This window comes from Lynx canadensis, chromosome X (assembly GCF_007474595.2).
Source record: "Lynx canadensis isolate LIC74 chromosome X, mLynCan4.pri.v2, whole genome shotgun sequence".
In the NCBI taxonomy this organism is placed as follows: domain Eukaryota; kingdom Metazoa; phylum Chordata; class Mammalia; order Carnivora; family Felidae; genus Lynx; species Lynx canadensis.
In genome coordinates, this window is record NC_044321.2 from 113,153,504 (window position 1) to 113,173,386 (window position 19,883).

The 19,883-nt window shown below is 44.6% G+C and overlaps 1 long non-coding RNA gene across 2 annotated transcripts in view; it reads left to right on the plus strand.

Moving 5' to 3' along the window:
• The window catches only part of LOC115506907, a 50,266-nt gene extending 31,545 nt beyond the window's left edge, over positions 1 to 18,721 (plus strand). For both annotated transcript variants that reach the window (XR_004343248.1, XR_004343249.1), the window contains exon 5: positions 18,619 to 18,721. This is a non-coding gene — a long non-coding RNA (uncharacterized LOC115506907). The remainder of the gene's footprint in view (positions 1 to 18,618) is intronic.
• Positions 18,722 to 19,883: the final 1,162 nt, after the last annotated feature.

Here is a 19,883-nt window from a genome sequence, read left to right on the forward strand (position 1 = left end):
GGTAAATGGCGATTTTCTCACCACTCTGTAACACAAAAGAAAGGAAAACAACCCCTGGCTGTGGAAGCTAAAACCATAGCTCTCCTCCTTAAGCCCTGATTTCAAGTGTTGGAGTTTATCAAAACGGCCTGTCCCTTCATCCCACCCCATCTGTGTGTCCTTTTCTCATTTTCAGTCGAAATGATCTAAAAAATTATTAAGATATATATCTATAAAAAGATGTGTCTCCCATAATATTGCATACGCATGCCCTTGAACACTTAGAGTTTTCAGATAGTTCAGCCATTTGTATATTCCTTTCCCATACATGTAAGCATGTTGAAAGTAGCAGTTATATTTCCTTTACTTTTGTGTCCTTTGCAGGGCCTGGCACAGTGCCTTGTATACGGGTGCTCAGTGAATGATTGAATGCATGAAGGACAGAACCAGCGTGTATGTGGCTGTTTGTATCTCCATGTCGGCTCTTTGCTCAGTTATGTGATGTAATGCTGACAAGCCACAGAAAAGCCAGTACTGAGTGGGGCAGAACTGTCTCCAGGTTAACCCTGATGGAAACCACTGAAGAGGATAAGTAAAGGAACAAAAAAGGACCCAAACACATTGGCCCATAACTTTCTCTAGTACACAACTGCATATTAGGGAAACACATGTTGGTAGTTACTTAGGCATCTTTTTTGTGGGGAGGAAACACTTTTTTTTTTTTTTTTTAATTCTCAAGTTAGTTGACATACAGTGTAGTCTTGGCCTCAGGAACAGAACCCAGTGATTCATCTCTTACATATGACATCCAGTTGTTATCCAACAAGTGCTCTCCTTAATGCCCATCGCCCATTTAGCCCATCACCCCCCCACCTCCCCTCTAGCAACCCCCTAGTCTGTTCTCTGTATTAAGAGTCTCTTGTGGTTTGCCTCCTTCTCTGTTTTTATCCTATTTTTCCTTCCCTCAGGGAAACACTTTTTAGTTACCACACACTCCTGAGTATTAGGCAGTTTGCAATTAGTATCTAAGTAACCCTTACCGTTTCGTTCAAAAACAGATGAAAGAGGGCCGCCTGGGTGGCTCAGTCGGCTGAGCGTCCGACTTCGGCTCAGGTCATGATCTCACAGCTCGTGAGTTCGAGCCCCGTGTCAGGCTCTGTGCTGACCGCTCAGAGCCTGGAGCCCGCTTGGGATTCTGTGTCTCCCTCTCTCTCTGCCCCTCCCCAACTTGTGCCACATCTCTGTCTCTCAAAAATAAATAAACATTAAAAATCTTAAAAAAAAAAAAAAACAGATGAAAGACTAAAGAGGTCTGTGTAACCAACCAGTGGTCCTTAACAGCCTTGATAAACCTTTTGTTTAATTCAGGTCTGTTAATGAAGCTGCTGATTACTCCTACCACATGTGTGGATTGTTCCAGAAATCACTCTGTTCAGTTGGGGATCTCTTGAGTGAATTTGGCCCTGTATGCGCTGAAATTGACAGTTGACGAGGCATCAGATAAGGTGTCCAAAGCCTGCTGTGCTAAAATTAAAAATCCCAACAAAGTGGAAATTTGGTATTTTAATTTCTAACATAAAACGAATAGCCTTTTGATCAATTTCTGTTTTTATTCAGCATTACAGAAAATACTTCTTTGCTAATCAAGAAAAGGGAGACTTAGCACAGACACCACCTTTTCAATGACAGTCTTTTTCAGGATAGAGAGAACGACCTAAGATTCCAAAGCCTTTGCGCTGTAGCAAATCACGAGCACAATCTGGTACAAGCCTTCCCCCCTTGGGCCTTGATCGCTGTTCATAGGTGATGGAGTTGGACCAAATATCGACTGGCTCTTCCAGCTCTGGCCCTTTCAGTGACTCTGCAGATGAAATTACTTAATTACTTTCCAGAGCACCATTCTGGAGTGGCAGCCCATAGGGAGGTAAAAGCCATACCCACTTGGCGGGTATTCACTCAGACATACAGCTGTGCTGTCCGGTGCAGAGTATATACTGTATGCGTAAAATACACATCACGCTTCGAAGACTTAGAATGGAAAAGATCATTCCATGAGTTTTTATATTGATTACACGTTGAAATGATAATGTCTTGGATATATTTGGTGATATACAATATGTTATCATATTGATTTACCTGGTGCTTTCTATTTTCTTCTTTGGATTATGTAAACAATTTAAAATTATATCCATGACTCATACTATTACATTTCTCTTGGGCATCTCTGGCCTAGAGGGTTCCTCCTTCTCCATGTGACCTGAGTTCCAGTTACGTAGAAACCTCCCAAGGTTGAAACCATCTAAACCTGTGGTTCTCAGCCTGGATGCACTTTAGAATCACATGGGGATCTTTTAAAAAATACAGAGCCCCCCTCTCCTTATGGTTCTGATTCACCTGATAAGAGCTCATAGTGATCTCTCTCCTGTGCTCAGAATTTCTTCCGTAAGGCTGTAGGTGGCGTCGTCATAAAGAGATTGAGTCTGTTAGTTGAAAGCCAGAAGCACGTCCTGGGCTGGACAGCTGCCGGATGCCGGGGGACAGAACACTCAAACAGGCTTAGCCCCTCGGACCCTCAGCTAGTTCTTAAGAGCAAAAGAGCCTTCTCCTTAGCTCTTCAGTTGCAAAACATCAAGCAAACAGACACAAAACAGTAACTTGAATTAATTCTGTCTTAGCAGCTGCCGCTTATTTGAGTTTCTGAAAATCAGCTTACAGCATTCCAGCCGGCCTCCCAGGGAGTTGCTTGGCGTTGCTTGGTCTGTTTTCAGAGAGGAAAATGGGGCCCAAGGAGTAGGACCATGAATTCCTTCTGCCACATTCTTGTCATTTTGTTTTACTTTTGTTTTAGTGGGGAGACTTTTTTTTTTTTGACTCTTAAGGGGTCTGAGGAAGGGAACATACAAAAGGCAGTTTCACTGGACTCAGACTGCCCTGTCAAATGGGGCAAACAGCCATCAAGTTCATGTTGAGTCCTAGTGGCATAGGCTGCATTTTCTAGCCTGACCCTCAAACTCGGGGAGCTGCCCTCCCTGGTCTGCCAGCCCCGAGTACTCATCAGAGTCACCGTTGTTTGTGGCTAGACCCTGGCATGGGCCCTAGGTGAGGAGGAAGCTGTTCCCCCTTCTTCACAGTCGTCCTGAATGGCCACATTTGGTGCCACCTGCAGTGATGGTGACACCACGTCAGAGCACTGGAGAGTTAGTAAAAGTTCCAGTAAATAATCCTGGGTGTCCATAGTGCCCCGAGGCTTCACCAGTCATCTCTCTGCCTAGGATTTTGGATTAAATGCCACTTCCCTACGATTAAGTTAAAGGTGTCTCTGTCGTCTGAGTTATTTTGGAGTGACTGTGCCACTTTACTAGCTATGTGATGTTGGGCAAATGACTTCTCTAAGCTGCACTTGGAAAATAGGAATCATAACAGTACCTACCTCATATTCTCGTGGAGATTTAACGAGTTGCTCTACGTGTCTCCAGCACCCTGCATGGTGACATGCCCAGAACAGCAGCTGAGGAAAGGTTTGCGGAGTGAATAGATGAATGAATTCACAAATACTAATATAGCAGTGGAACCACATGCTTACAGAGATGCCCTCTGTTTGGATCCGTCTACGAGTACCAGGGTTTCGTATGCTAAACTAATTGCTGACGTGTAATTAGTTTCTCTCTCAAGTATTTAGACCCCATGTATCTCCATTCCTCTGGCATTTGCATACAATAGATGCTAGACATAGTTGCAGAGCTAAACAACTTCTACTATTGGCTTTGAGGCTCACACTGGCCAGAGTACACGTTTTATGTTGCAGAGATATTTTAGGGGATCAAATTGTTCTCACACGTGAACAATGATAAATGTAGATACTTTATAGCCACATATAAGTAAATTCTACCGAATAAGGAGCCGTGAAAATGGACAAGCACGAGTTAGATTAGTAAGTATATATTATATTGAAATATGTACATTTTAGTGCTTGAAGAAAATAGTAGGATTCTCTGAACTACCCATATAACCTCTCCCCCCACCCAAGTAGAGCAGATGGGTAACTAGTAACCCAAATTTTTCTTCTCTCTTTAATTTTTTTAACGTTTATTTATTTTTGAGAGAGGTGGGGGGCGGGGCACGGGCAGAGAGAGAGGGAGACACAGGATCCAAAGCAGGCTCCGGGCTCTGAGCTGTCAGCACAGAGCCCGACACGGGGCTTGAACTCATGAACCATGAGATCATGACCTGAGCCAAAGTCGGACGCTTAACTGAGCCACCCAGGCGCCCCTCCCAACTTTTTCAAGAACAGCTGTAAGAGGATAGTGATATTAACGAAGAGATATTACATGGAGCCATGCACTTAAATTTTTTAAATGTCAGGTGTGGTTTGAAAAGATAACACCATGTTTTTTTGTTTTCTTGTTTTTACTGAGGACAGGTTTTCTGAACGTTCATCTTCGTGCTATAGTCATAATGCAAATTAACTTTGGAAACCTTTTGGATTAAGACACGGTTGTGGCTACAGTGAATTAAAGTGACATGCTTTGAAGTTAGGTCCAGTTTAGGGAACGTCAACCCAGATGCAGTTCATCAGAACTCCAATTTTAAAGCCAGATCACCTCCGTGGCTTCGTTTTAATTTTTCTTAATCCCATGGATCATTTTCTTTCGGCATCTCCACCACAGATGGGGGACAAGAGCAGAGAATATGAAGACCTGTCACGTGGGCAGGGACAAAGCGAGAAAGAGGAAAAAAAAAAAAGGCACAACTAGAGTAAGAGAGGCTGGATGTGTAGCGGGCTGAGGAAGGACGACAGGGAGCTGGGTCACAAAGGGAGCTGGGGCTGTGCCCTAGCCCGTGTGCCTGGGCGAACAGAAGGAAGTATGCATTTACCATGCCATTACTTTATTTTCAATCTTGTAACAGCTTTTTAAGTCAACATGATATTTTACAGCAATTAACTGTAATTACAAATCTTAAAAACATTTTTGTGGATAATTACATGCTTAATTGTTGTTCCTTCATTTTCATTTAATTCTAAAAGAAATTAACTGTGCCATTTTGACAAGTGCTTAGTGTTTTTTTTAATACTGATCATGAATACTCTACTACTTAAATTTGTTGTTACACAGTCTCACAAACTTTTCCCTAGTCTGAAAGTGTCTATGGATGTTTGCAATAAGTCCCCTGTCTGCAAGCCAGTTGCACACTACTCTCACACATACGATTGCTTGGAAGGGACTGTCACCACCGGCAAGGAAAGATGACCCACTTAATTAATCGGCGGCAGACTAGAGAAGGATTGGGCTCCGTATTTTCTGATGGCGATTGGCCACTTGGTGGCAGGCTACCAAGTGAGTTGTTGATCCATTGGAACTCAGCCCATTTGGATTGCCAGGATTGGCTTTCTGTCATCAGGCTACTAAAACTGTGTGTTTGGGGAAGATGAAAAAAATTAAAAAGACTAGTAGTCTGTGTAACTCACCAGGTTTAAACTCTCTAAAGGAAAAATATAGGCCTCGACGATAGGGTAGATGAATGGGAGAAATCCTGACCACTTGGACTTAGATGTGTTGAATGAATCTCTGAGAAATTCTGTTAACTGGCCCAGATAGCATCTGAAATGGTGTTTGTGGTGGGGAGGGATAAAGGTAAATGGTACTGATGGGGAGTTTCAGTAAGTGTTATATTTGCAGTGAATTCTTAATAGGAGGGGCAGAATAAAGGTAAGCATACAGAAGACATGTGACCAAGTTCCAATTTGAATGCTTATGAGCCCTGTAACCTTCCATGATTTCTTCAGACCGATAAATTAGATAATGTGGGTAAAAGCACGGAGGATAGTATTTGACACGTGGTAGATTCTCAGCCAGTCTTCTTATTCTTCCTTCTCTTAAATCTTAAGAGTCGGGTTATTCTATAAAGAACTCAGTTTTGAAGATTACTTCATTCCAAGATATTTTATTTTTACTTCTTTGATTTATCAGTTGATGGCATAAGAATGTCCCATTATTAACCTGTAGACCCATATATTTTTATGATATTTTAAAGCTTTCCTGCCATTGCATTATAATACAAGCTTTTTCGTTTATTATTTGTCTTGTGGTGCTAAGATAATGTTTTGAATAATGTGAAAGGAAGGCTAGGACTGGGATATAATCACACTGACAAACGGATACATCGTGTTTTCCCAGAATGTATATATACCTATTGTATGAACCTGAAAATAAGTTTTCTTTATGGGTTTTCATCACTTTGTCCTATTCTCTTGGAGGATGTTGATGTTTGTTTTCCTAATATCTCCAGTAGCAAAGCAAAGAATAATGAATTGCCTCTCATGTCAGTACTGACAGTGACAAATGATGGCTGCCTGTGTGTATAGGTGTGAGTGACAGGCCCCATAGCTCACAGCTTTTCCACCACACACAGCTCACCTCAGCCTTCATGGCTGATTCCCACCCAGTTCAGCCTTCTTCCATTTATTCCTTGAGACCACTGGTGAGCCCATCATTAAGGGGCTCCATTCCTTGTGATGAGTCATTCATTCAGAAAATATTTAGTGTGCCTGGGTGGCTCAGTCGGTTGAGCGTCCAGCTCTCGGTTTCAGCTCAGGTCACGATCCCAGGGTCATGGGATTGAGCCCCGTGTCGGGTTCTGTGCTGAGTGCGAGTGCGGAACCTGTTTAAGATTCTCTATTCCTCTGGCCCTCTCCCTCAGTTGCACATGCTCTCTCTCATATAAAAACATTTATCGAGCCCATTTACTAGACCAGGAATTCTGCTAGGTAATGGAACCATGGAGATGCCTAAGGCATAGCTCCAACCTTAAGATGCTTATAGTCTAACAAGGAGATAAGACCTGTCCATGGATAACGCTAACAAAGATAAAAAAAAAAAAAAGGCACATGGAAGAACAAGGAGCTATTGGTGTTCGGAGAAGGGAGTGATTACTTCTAGTTGGGGAGATTCAGGAATGGCTTCCCTCCTTCATTCATTCGACAGGCAAATGAGCAGGAGATTATGCTAAGCTGAAGATACAGAGACAAGCGAAACACCGTCTGCCCGGGCGCCTGGGTGGCTCAGCGGGTTAAGCGTGTGGCTCTTGGTTTTGGCTCGGGTATGATCCCACTGTTCATAGGTCCGAGCCCAGTGTAGGGCTCTGCGTTGGCATTGTGGGGCATGCTTGGGAATCTCTCTCTCCCTCTCTCTCTTCCCCTCCTCTGCTCACATGCGTGCACGCACACACATACTCTCTCCAAATAAATAAACTTTATAAACACACACACACACACACACACACACACACACACACACATATGACCACTGTTCCCCCTCATGGAGTTTACCTTCTTGGGTAAGGCACATACCCAGAGTAATGACTGCACCCTGCGGTAAGGTTAAGTATTATACACAAGGTAAGAACAAAGTGCCAAGGGAACCTGTGAGTTAATATATTTAGGGAACCAAGGAGCCATGGTTGAGGCAGGGGTTGTGCTGGGTTTTCTATAGTGAGGTTATAGTCTGGTGAGTGTGACTGACTTGTACGCATGTAAATAATTCCAATTTCAGGTAAAAGGTACTCAGCACCCTAGGAGAAGCTCAGGCAGAGGGCAGTGAGCGAGGGTAGAAGGGTGAGTGTATTTGGTTCCAGCTGGGGCCCCAGGTAAATATTTACCAAAGAGGTTGAATCGCAGCTGGGCCTTAATGGATGAGAAGTTCAACAGGGAAAGGGCTGAGGGAGGGGATAATATAGAAGGAACAACGTGAATCCAGGGTTGGCCTGTTACTGGTAAGCCCTTTGCAGCGGCCACAGCGGACTAGGCTGGAAGTGGCCCAGGGCGAGGGAAATATGAGATGCAGCTAGACCACGGAAGGTCGTGAAGGGCGAGCTGGTCACTGGACTTCATTGCGTTGGTGATGCGTCCTTTCTTCTTCCGACTGTGCTTTGGGCTTGAGGCCATATTAATTAGAAACTAGGGCTCTGGAATCGGACTGCTTTGATTCCGTCATTGCCTCACTGTGCGCGTTCAGGCTCACTACTGAGATTGGGCGAGTCTCTTCGCCTCTCTGGGCCTTGGTGTGAACATCGCACAGGTACAGTCCGTGAGGATTGGTTTAGTTCCTGCATATGCAGCCCCTACAACAGTGTCTAACAAGACGGAACCCCATACGTGTGCGTCGTCGTTAGTAGCAGCAGTGTGGTCAGTAGTAATAGTAACGATAATAGTTGTGATATAAATAGGAGCAACTTTAGGGTGTTCTTGTGCTGTGAACTTGTAGGGACGTACCTAGGATGACCTGATGGGCTTGAAAAAACCAGTAGTGAACCTCAGGGGCTATTTCAGAATGTTCGATTCTACCCTCTCGGCATAACTGTTAAGGTACACCCAGGTTCAGCCATGTACTAGCCCCATAAATAACCAGGCCTCTGTAGCTTAAAATGGCCCAACCGAACGTTGGCTTCCGGGACGATGGGGGCAGCCAGTAAAATGGTTCCAGGCTCACGTCCGAGCCAGAGTTGGAGAGCGCCTCTATCTACAAATCACACTACCCGCAAAGCTCGCAAACGGTAGGGACTGCCTGTGGTTAAACTGAAGGTGGCGTGGAAAGTCTAGCGATACAAGGATTTAATTCCTATGTCCCAGGGGCCTTAGTTTTGATACTCCTACCGGAAGCCGAAAGTTCAGTATGAAGGGGTGGCTATTTGCAAGTAATCCTAAAGTGTTCGCACTGGGGGCAGGCTCACCAGAAACAGGCAGGGCCTGAGAACAGTGATCTACAAAGTTGTGGAAACTGTTCTTTCTTGGGTTGATGCTTTGGGCATTTTTGGACACACTCAACACGTACAGCTGTGTGCAGCAGGCGGCCCATGGTTCCGTCCATTCGCACTGTGTGCCCAGCTGTAGACCCAGCAGATGGGTGTCATCGCAAACGTGATTCTTTCTTACGGGTTGACCTCTGGTGATTTAATCTGGTTCTTGGTCATCACTAAGCACACAGGCTGCTGTTCTAAGACAGAGGCACTTTAGTAGCTCCTGGAAGAGCCCACAAATCTCCCTTCTTACACTCTCAAAGCCATATGCAAACAACATTCTGTAGATCTAAAAGTAAGGGGATCGTATTGCACTGAAAGCATTATTATTATTATATATCTTATATCTTAGTTATTATTATATAATAATCTTATATATCTTATGTATATTAATATATATTATATATCTTATATGTTATATATATTAATATCTTAATTATATATCTTAAGGATTTAAAGGGGGCCAGTGTCTTCTGCCCACTTTTGGCACCTTCCATTTTCCATTAGAAAATGGATCTTAACTCATACCCTGTTTTTGATAAATACTAATTAAAAATTTGCCTGAAAAAAATTGCATTGGCCTTCTTTGAATTTTTTTTTTCTTGAGAAGGGATATTTTGGATGGGTCATGTTTCTTTTAAAAAACTATCCATGGAAGTTTCCTAAAATATATGTACTTGTGGCAAATAGAGACTTTCAAAATCATTCATAGAGTAGAGCTAGAAATGTAGAAACAAAGGAACTTAAATTCGGAAGGGTTAGGCTTAGCAAAAAGAATGTGGCACTTGGGTTTGAGCCCACCTGTATGACCCTGTAGAAGCTAATGTTCAGACTCAGTTTTTTCATCTGAAAAATAGGGCAAAGAAGATCTGCTTATAACACAGCACTTGTTCCGAGGGAGGATTAATTAAAATACTATACGGGGAAATGCTTTGTAAATGGCAAACTGCTATTCAAATGTAAGGAATTGCTCTTATCATCACCGTTCAAGGTCCTAGAGGTTATATAGCTAGCCAGTCCGTTTGTCTAAATAAATAAATCAATAAATCAATAAATCAATCAATAATAATTCACTTACGTCTTCCCCCACTAGATGGCAGGCGAGCCACTTGGTAAAATACTGTCCAGGTTCGGGATCTAGGAACCGCAGCAATATTCGGATTTGCGAGGCAGTGAAGCAATGGACAAAGGGTGAATTAGACATTGTGAAAAGCGGAGACAGCCTATATTGTTAAAACAAATCTCATTCCAACGCCATTGGTTTTCAGTTCACCAAAATTTTGATGTATGGAAATAGGGTCCTTTTCTTTTCACTACGAGAAAAAGGACAGCTAAGCAAATAATTTCTACAAATAGGGAAATGTTTAGCCTGCTCAGAGTTGTAGCTAACAGACTTAATGATTATTTATAACACCGCTTTACAGGTAATGGTTTCATCCATATCAGGAGTTGACAAAGTGCTTCTCTAAAAGGGCCGGATAGTAAAAATTTCCGGCTTTGCAGGTCCGTCCATTTCTGTTGCATTGGCTTGACTTTGCTTTTGCAGGCTACAAGCCTGAAGACAGACTGAGACAGTAAGAAAATTAGGGGGCGTGACTGGGTTACAATAAGCTTTAATTATGGATACTGAATTTTGAAATTCTTGTAACTTTTACTTACCACAAAATATTGTTCTTCTTTTGATTCTTTTTGACCATTTAAAAATGTAAAGCTCGGGGCGCCTGTGTGGCTCAGTCGGTTAAGCGTCCGACTTTGGCTCGGGTCATCATCTCGCGGTCCGTGAGTTCGAGCCCCGCATCGGGCTCTGTGCTGACAGCTCAGACAGAGCCTGGAGCCTGTTTCAGATTCTGTGTCTCCCTCTCTCTGACCCTCCCCGTTCATGCTCTGTCTCTCTCTGTCTCAAAAATAAATAAAATGTTAAAAAAAAAAATTAAAAAAAAAAATAAAATAAAAATGTAAAGCTCAAAGACCATTACAAAACATGGCAACAGGCCTGATTTATTCCCCGGGGAGTAGTTTGTAGCCCCTTAATAATCTGAACTATCAGATTGACAGTCTCCTCGGTTAACGTAAATAAACTTTTTACTGTTTTCATAATAAATGTTTCAATGTGGCTTTTTTTTTTGCGTGTGCAAATTAGTAAGAAAACTTGTGATTTTTTTTTTTTTTTTTTTTTTTTTGCCTACTTCTCAATATAGGCTTGTGTCTTGTTTGTTAGACTGACTATAAAAAAAGGACTTCAAGTAGCTGATGCATTGTTATCAGACTTGCCAGGAAAAAAACCCAAACAAACAGGACACCTAGTTAATTTGAAGTTCACTTCTTTGAATTTCACTTAAAAACAATGAATAGCTTTTAACATCCAAGTTTTGTATATTGCATAGGACATAGTTACATTAACAAAGTATTTGTTGTTTACCTGAGATTTAGTTTTAACTGGGTGACTTGTGTTTTTATTGGTAAATCTGGCATTTGCCCTTGTACTTACGGACTTTGCCCATCACTTATATACTAAGGCCTTAAAAATAGCCAAACATCTGAAGGCAGGACTCCGGAAGTGAAGTACGTCTTTAGGGATCTGGGGGAAATGTGCATTTCCACCCTCCTGGTTGTTTTGAGTGTAATTTACCACACTAAAACAACCGTGTGGCATACCCATTTTTCGCATCCTTTTTCCAGGAGTATTTCTTTCCATTCTAGCCGCCGGTCTCACTTGAACAAGCCATGTTAATTGCTTCGGAAGAAACCCGAAGTAACCTGGTGAACTGACACTTGATAAATCCTACCCCAAATCTGAAGTTCTTTCGGATTTGCCGCTTGCCCCAACGATCAGGCGGACCAGCGACTTTGACCGCTAAGGAATAACCCTGCGGAGTGTCATCACTGGCCTCGAGATGGTTAATCCAGAGTGCGTCTGGGCCGCCGCCGCTGTTGCTGGGACGGAGCGGACGGACTGGGACGCGGGGAAGGGGATGGGGGCGGATTGAACCGCGTAACCGAGGAAACGTCCGGAGCCAGCGACCAGGTGGGAAGTGACGGCACGCGGTCTTCCCATCCCCGCGGGGGATGAGCCCACCCAGCGCGGAGCGAGAGGACGTCCGGCAGCGACGAGCGACGAGCGCGGCGGGCGGCCGGCCGCGGGGGAGGGCAGGTTTCTCCTGGGAGCAGCAGGTGGACAAAGGCTGCGCCGCAGGGCACTGCTTCGGTCGGCACTGCTGCGGGGACCCGGCGCTCCGTCCCCACCGGGGAGCAGATCGGATCTTGGCCGTTAGGAGAGGAGGTGGCGGGGCCCGAAGCAGCCAGGGCAGGTATAGCAGCGGCCTTCCGGCCTTCCGCTTTAACCCAGCCGATTCCCCGGGGGGCCGCCACGACGTGCCCGAGCCCGGGCCTCGGCTTCCAGCCCCACCTCCGCCCCTCCCCCACGCCCAAACTGCAGCGGCCCAGGCTTCCGCTCCCACCCCCTGCTCGGGGCGGCCCTTTACCTCTTCTCCAGCTGCGACTAAGGCCATCTCGTATCCCGCACTCCAGTCACCAGGCCCGGGCCAAGGGCAAAGCCGGGGAGGCACCTCGGGCGCGAAATTTAAGGCGGGGGGGGGGGGGCACCAAGACACACGGTAATTAAGATAAAAATTTAAAAAAAAATTTTTTTTTCAACGTTTATTTATTTTTTTTGGGACAGAGAGAGACAGAGCATGAACGGGGGAGGGGCAGAGAGAGAGGGAGACACAGAATCGGAAACAGGCTCCAGGCTCTGAGCCATCAGCCAAGAGCCTGACGCGGGGCTCGAACTCACGGACCACGAGATCGTGACCTGGCTGAAGTCAGACGCTTAACCGACTGCGCCACCCAGGCGCCCCTAAGATAAAAATTTTAATGCGACATCTTTAAAAATTCAAAGTTAATGCAAAAAGAAAAATCCATGATGAAGAAAACATCAACATGTGAAATAAAGACACGATCTGACCCCGACTCGGCACGACTTAGCCACGCTGGCCTCATCCGAATCCTGGGCTTTGCGAATCAACTCCGAAGTGATCCCCCCCCCCCCGTGGTCCCCAATTCTGGACCTCGGTCCTACTTCTCATTTGCTTTCTTTGCAGTGAGTTCGGTTTGGAGACACTGCGGCTTCATCACCTCGTGCCTCAAGGAGCAAAGCCCAGTTCTTGGCTCACCGAGGCCATTGGGGCGTTTGGAGGAGACTGAAGGCCAGAGCTTATGCGAGACCCCCAGGTTGCAAAGCTCTGCCTTCCAATCGCCAAAACACTGCAGAAGTAGGACACAAGAGGAAGCTGTGCTCCCTGAATCAGGGCTTAGGAACCCATGCGGAATTGGGTTGAATATATGTGTTTTGAAGGAACCACGAGTAACTGGGAAGCGCTTTTGAAATTAATTTGCAGAAAGAGGGATGCTTCTATGCTCCGGGCCGCCTTGTTCGGCTCAAGCCTGCCAGGAGCCTTTCCTGGTATTGCGATTCAGTCTGAATTTGCAATGATGCAGGCACCTTGAATGACGATGACACTCCATAATTTACAGTGCATCTCCCTTGTCATACCTCATATAACTCTTCTCAGCCGGGAACCAGACACAGTGCTGGGCGCTGGCTCAAAGTGGCTTTCAGTTGTCATTATCCCTCAGAACCAGTTTCTGCCAAGCTCGTGTGGTTTGCGGTCGTTATGGCTGAGAGACAAATGGCACGCGTAGCCCAGGCCTAGGGGACGGCCCAGTTGTATTTCAGGTTGGGACATGGCTGGCCACTAGGTCGGTGACTGCCGGATTCCTTGCTGGGTTCCCGAACTAAATGCTCCCTTTCGTCTCACGCAGGCCGGTGAAAATGAGGTAAAGGGGAAGAGCAAATGAAAGAGATCAGGAAACTATTGTTCACATTTATGTGCCTTTTCCTAAAAAAACAAGAAAAAGGAAAGAAATCTTTCGAAGCTTTGGGTGTGTCCAGTCCCTCAAAAGATCAGGGAAAAGGGGGAATTTGTCCCATCACTTGCCAGATTCCTGGCCTGTTAAGACGAGTTTGCTTACTTTGAGGAGCTATTAAGTCAACATTCTGCTTAATACAAAAGGGGAAGAAATTGAGAAAGGGCAGGCATGGGGGGGAACCTTGTCCCGCGGGGGCGCACCGCGTTTCTTCTCTGTCTCGGTGTAGCTGTTCCACGCTGTAGCCAGCAGAGGGCACTGTTGCCACATGGACTCCATTTGATTTTTTTGGGGTGGGGTGAATTTTCAGAGCTATAAAAAATACTTGGATCCAGTAAGAAATATGCGTGATTTTCCACGGAATATTAATGTGAAAAATAGATTATTATTAATAACTTGTGGATGTCTATTTGATTAATGACCCATCAAGCCATGGAAGGAAAGTGAAGATGTTTCCTAACTGTCGTTATCAAACATTAAAATAGCGAGAACAAAATAGCAACGTGATAATAAATATCAGCACGGTGCACATAAATTATTTAGGACACAAACAGGTCTTTTTCTTGTGGGAATGTGTGTGCTGAGACATAGTAACAAAGAAGAACAGGTCTGCTTCATCCTAAACATCTCCTTAATTTTTTATTTATTGCAAACAAAGCCTTTCGTTAATACCGAGACAGTTAAATGTAACTCCATCTCACAAAAGAAACCTGCCATCTGAGGCCCTCCATGACTTGCCTCAGACTTTCAACTCTGTTTTACCATCCACTTCAGCTACCCTGTCTTTCAACCTCGTCTAATTTTCCCCAGCGTTTTCCTGCCTCTTACTTCCCACTCGCTTGCTCTCTTCTCCACATGCTGGAGATCCTACCCATTCTTCAAAGTCCGATTCAAATACTGACTTTTGCGTGCGTTGCAAGGCATCCACAGATGATGACACACACAGGGAACCAGATGGCAGCACGGTGCAATGTCATCAATGCTGCAATCGGAGTAAATTTGGGAAGGAGGCTCTGAGAGCTCCGATCCCTACTTCAGAGCCAGCCGGTGCTTCAGACACAGCCGGAGAGATCAGGGAAAGCTTCCTGGGAGAGGTGGTTCTTGACCTAGCGTTGAAGGTTAAGGAAATCCGGGTGATTGAAATAGCCCCTTAATGGCTACCGCGGAGATTACAGAGGCAGAAACGGAGAGGCAGTGAGAGATGAGCCTGGGAAAGTAGGCAGACAGCACCACACACAGGGAGGTTGGATAAGCCACGGAGACTCACGGAATGATTTCAAGTGGCGGCAGCACTGGCTTAGACACTTATTTTAGAAACGTTGCTCTCTGGGGCGCCTGGGTGGCTCAGTCGGTTAAGCACCCAACTCTCCGTCTCAGCTCAGGGCGTGATCTCGTGGTTCACGTGTTCGAGCCTCGCATCGGGCTCTGTGCTGACAGTGTGGAGCCTGCCTGGGATTCTCTCTCTCTCTCCCTCTCTCTCTCTGCTCCTCCCCTCAAAATAAAGAAACTTCAAAAAAAAAAAAGGTTACTCTGGAGGCAGTGCGGTCAGTAGGTTTGAATGGCAGGCGGACATCTTAGGAAGTCACATCTTTCTTCAGATGAGGAAAGAGAAGGGCCCGAAGCAGGGTACATAAAGTAGAAATGGACAAAACAGGATTAGGCCTCAATAACACATTGTTTGTAACTCTTAGGGAATGTGTGACTTTCTACCTCATAGCGCGTTATCTTCACCTTCCCCGGAACACTTAAGTTTCTTGAGATCAAGGTTTTTTCTCCGTTCATTTCTGGATTCTTCACACTACGTGGCCCTTGTACGTGACAAGCACGAGCTGTCTGAGGAGAATGCATGTCAGAAACTTGTTATCATAAGGGTTTACTTTTGAAACGCTCTCTTAGGGTTCTTCGGTCTCAAAAGTCAGTTGCATGACAACTTGGTTTATCCTCCTGGTAAACGTGTTGTGGGTAGTTTATCAATTTTGGAAGAAAATAAGATTTCTCATGGAAATCTCCCCATCGGTTGCCATTTATGGGTATTATACTCAAAAGGTGAAATGCTTCCGGGGCTCTGTACTTTTTGAGTTCACCACTTGAGTGTGTGTGTTTTAAGATTTTTGAAGGGGGAAGATGATAGTTCTGCACAGCTTGTGTGAAAGCAGCAGCCCCCCCCCCCACCACCGAGACCAAATGTCCCTTCATAACAGAAGCTTCAAAGGAGCTCAATCCTGTTTGGCTGTTCAAATCCTCACAGGGTGTGGCACTTTTAGAAATCCTTTATTCTTCCCCGTTGTTGAAATGCTGACAGAATCAACATCCTGAGACGCTCCTGCCCTTTCGGGCACTTGAGCGACGTGAGCCTCAACTCAAAGCTCAATCGGGCTTTATTTCTCGTTCGACAGCATATCAGGCCTCCTTGGACTCACAAGGGCCGGAAGCATGATGGTATGCTCTCAACCCTTTAGATAAATGTACTTTGGAATAATACCTTGAGAAGAGGAACACTTGGTTATACCGTTATTTGATAGCGTCCTAACCGCCTCGAAGCTCTGCACAACTCGCAGAACTGAAAGATGACGGAGGACGTTTATTTCAGACACTTTATTCTTCACACTGGCCTGGTGCCAGCGTCTTACAAAAGTGACATGTCCCTTAGCAAAAGGTCAAAGGACACAGGGTGAAAGGCTGACCCGAAGTGAATTTTATGGGTAGAAATGTATTTTCTCATTTGAAAGTTGGTCGAATGAAGTTTTGCCCAGTGATTCGGTTACGCACATAAGTAGTCAGTCTCCCTACCCTGGGTTATCAGTTTTTATCCTCTTGTTTGCTCCTGATTTCCTTTCATAAATCTCCATCTCTTGTACGGTGTGGAAAAGAGTTGCTATTAGTATTATGAAGCTGAGCTGTCCCCAGGTTCAGATAATCTCCTTTTGGATAAAATTGCCATAAATCTTCTGTTCCAGTTTGGTAGGGAAAAAGGAGACCTGGAAATTGGTCTCATACCTTTAAATTGATACTGGGATTCAGGCTGTGTGATGCCTTAGTATTTAATCTATTGATTTAACGGGGGGAAAATACTTCATTAAAGTGATTCCCCTCCAGTGATCAGTTGTTCTTTAGTTGTATTTTTTAAAAAGTTTATTTAATTTTGAGAGAGAGTACGAGTGGTGGAGAGAGGGAGAGAATCCCAAGCAGGCTCCGTGCTGTCAATGCAGAGCCTGACGCGGGGCTTGATCCCACGACCATGAGATCGTGACCTGAGCTGAAATCAGGAGTGGGACGCTTAACCTGAGCCACCCAGGCACCTCTCTTTAGTTGTAATTCTTAATCTTGTATTTAACCTGAAAAGTCACTGACAGAGACGTGATGGTACCTAAAATGTAGCCATGAAATACGAGATTATTACCTCATGCACACATGTGCATGCGCACACACACACTTTTTATTATGAGAGTGTTCAAATCTACAGAGAAATAAAGTAGTGAAGTGAATGCCCACTTGCCAAGCACCTGGATTTAACAATTGTTAACATTTTTGATAAAATAAGTGACTAGTTTATATGTATATTTGCTTCAGTTCTCCACCCGCAAAAGTGAGTATTCGCCTATCTTACCGCGGTTCCGTTATTATACCTAATAAAGTCAACGGCAGTCACCTATTCTACCTGACAGCCTACTCATATCCAGATTCCTCCAGTCGTGCCCAAACTGTGATTGACTGTGAATTATGAGTGACGCGATTATTGGCAGATCAGAGATCTGAGAACTTGGTACTGTCCCTCAGCTGACAGAAGTCAGGAGTGTAGACCGGTAGCAGAACAGAACTTAAGCCAGAAAAATATAGAGTAATTAATTACTCATTACTCTCCCCTCCTCGAGCTATAGTGACCTCCGGAGAAAGCTGAGCCATCAACTGGGAATCAGCGTGGGGCTCGGAGTCTACCAGAACTCCTGTCTCCCATACAGAGGGGAAGTGCCATCGAGAGAGGCCTGACACTCTTGTAGCTGAATGGTCAGTCATTCCACCATCATTCATCAAGGAATCCTTCCTTTCCTCAATACCTTGAAATAGTACCACAGAACTATAAAAATATTGGAAGAAAATACGTGAACATATTTTTATCATCTTAGGGAGGCGAAGGCTTTTCAAAGCAAGGCATGAAACGTTTGATTACATAAATATCTGAACGTCTTTATGGCAAAAGACAAAATTAAAAAGTAAATGGCAGGCTTAAAGAAAATGTTTGCAGCATAGAGTGTAAAATAAGAGTTCCGTAGGGGCGCCTGGGTGGCTCAGTCGGTTAAGCATCTGACTCTTGATTTTGGCTCAGGTCATGACCTCATGGTTCATGGGTTTGAGCCCTGTGTCAGGCTGAGTACTGACGGTCTGGAGCCTAATGGAGCTTCTCCCTCCCTCTCTCTCTCTCTCTCTCTCTCTCTGCCCCTCCCCTGCTCACACACACACACACACACACACTCTCTCTCTCAAAATAAATAAACTTTTAAAAAAACGAAAAAGAAAAGGAGAGTTCTCTAATATGCTAATAGTGCCTACAAATCAGTAGGAGAAAAATTTTTGAGTGGGCAAAGGATATAAACGGACAATTTAAAGATGGAGTAGAAATGGCTCACCATATGGAAAGATGATTAAAGAAATGAAAATTAAAACTGAGATACCTTGCTATTCACCTTCTGTTTGGTGCAAATGACAAAGATTGGTAATATTTCATGTTGGTGAACATATGGGAGAAGAGGGCTCTCCTCCACTGTTGGTAAGCATACAAATTGGTCCAGCCTCTGTAAGGGCAGGTTGGCATATATTATTATTATCCCAAGTTCATGTTCTCCTCGCTAATGTAAAAGCTACTTAGGCAATCTGCCTCTGTTCCTGACTTCATTTCCTATTTTTGTGTCTGCTCTCTCCTAGCTGGTGCTATTTGTGCTTCTCATCCCAGCCAGGCAGACTTGACCTTCACTCCTGACTTCGTGATCCCTTCACAACTGCAAGTCATTTTCCTACAAAACTGGAGTTTGCCTACTCTGTGCCTTTGAGAGTTTTGGAACAGCATGCAAGTTCACGTCGCCATCACGTTATCCTGCTGACTGTCTCATGTGACGAGACCGACACCCGGGTCGCTTGCTTCTGCCCTTGTTCTTCTGCCTGTTGTCCCCTCTGCAGCCATTGAGCACACGCACGTGTTGTCACGCAAAAGCCGTTTTGCTGTTTTTATTTGTCTTGTGAATGTTGTCATTTGCTTCGTGCGTATCACGAATTAGTGTCGTGTACTGCTCAGTGATCTAAAACTGTCACTAATTAGAAATTTGCGTTGAGTCTGGGTAGGAATGGCACCCAAGCAGAAAAGCAAGAGTGCAGATGCTAGAAGAGCAAAGAGGGCAAGAAAAGTGATGTTTGCAGCAAACGAAATGAAAGTTCTCGAAATGCTCAATAATGGTGAAACCAAGACCTCTCTAGGGCCCTTTTTTCCCTTTTTTTGGCATTAATAAATCTATGATTTGCACAATAAAAATAAGCTATTAGGGCCAATCAATCGAGGGGCACGCTAGAATCATCAAGAACATCATACGTAACGTGAAATGCCAACACAGAGACCATGGAAAAGATGTGCACGTGTGGCTTCTAACCCAGAGAGAGCTGCATAGGCCTCCTCCTGTAGGCGTAATCTGCCAGCGAGCATCACAAAAACGCAAGTTTCAATTTTCATCTGGACAAAAGGTTACAACATTCACTGTGAGTAAAGGGTGGTTGGCTAGGTTTAAGAAATGCTGTGGTCTGTCTGAAAAGAAATGGTCGGCAGAGGAAGCAGATCATGAGGCTGCTGCTGGCTACCCTGAATACCTGAGGGAACGGATTGAGGGAAATGGCTGTTTCTTCAGTGCTGACGAAATGGCCCTGTTCAGGAAGTACATGCCTACTTGCACACCTTTTGCAGAGGATGAGAAAAAGACCAGAGGCTTCAAGCCTGGAAAGGACAAGCTCAAAGTTCTGTTTCGTTCCAACGGTTCTGGTGATTGATTAAACCCACATTGCTTCACAGATTGCGAAGTCCTTGCCCTCTTAAAAGAGAATGCTAGAAACACTTTTCTGTTTACATGAAGGGAAACCATAAAGTAGGGATCACTGAGAAACTCTTTTTGGGCCAGTTTTTGAAGTCTTCATTCCTGAGGTTAGAC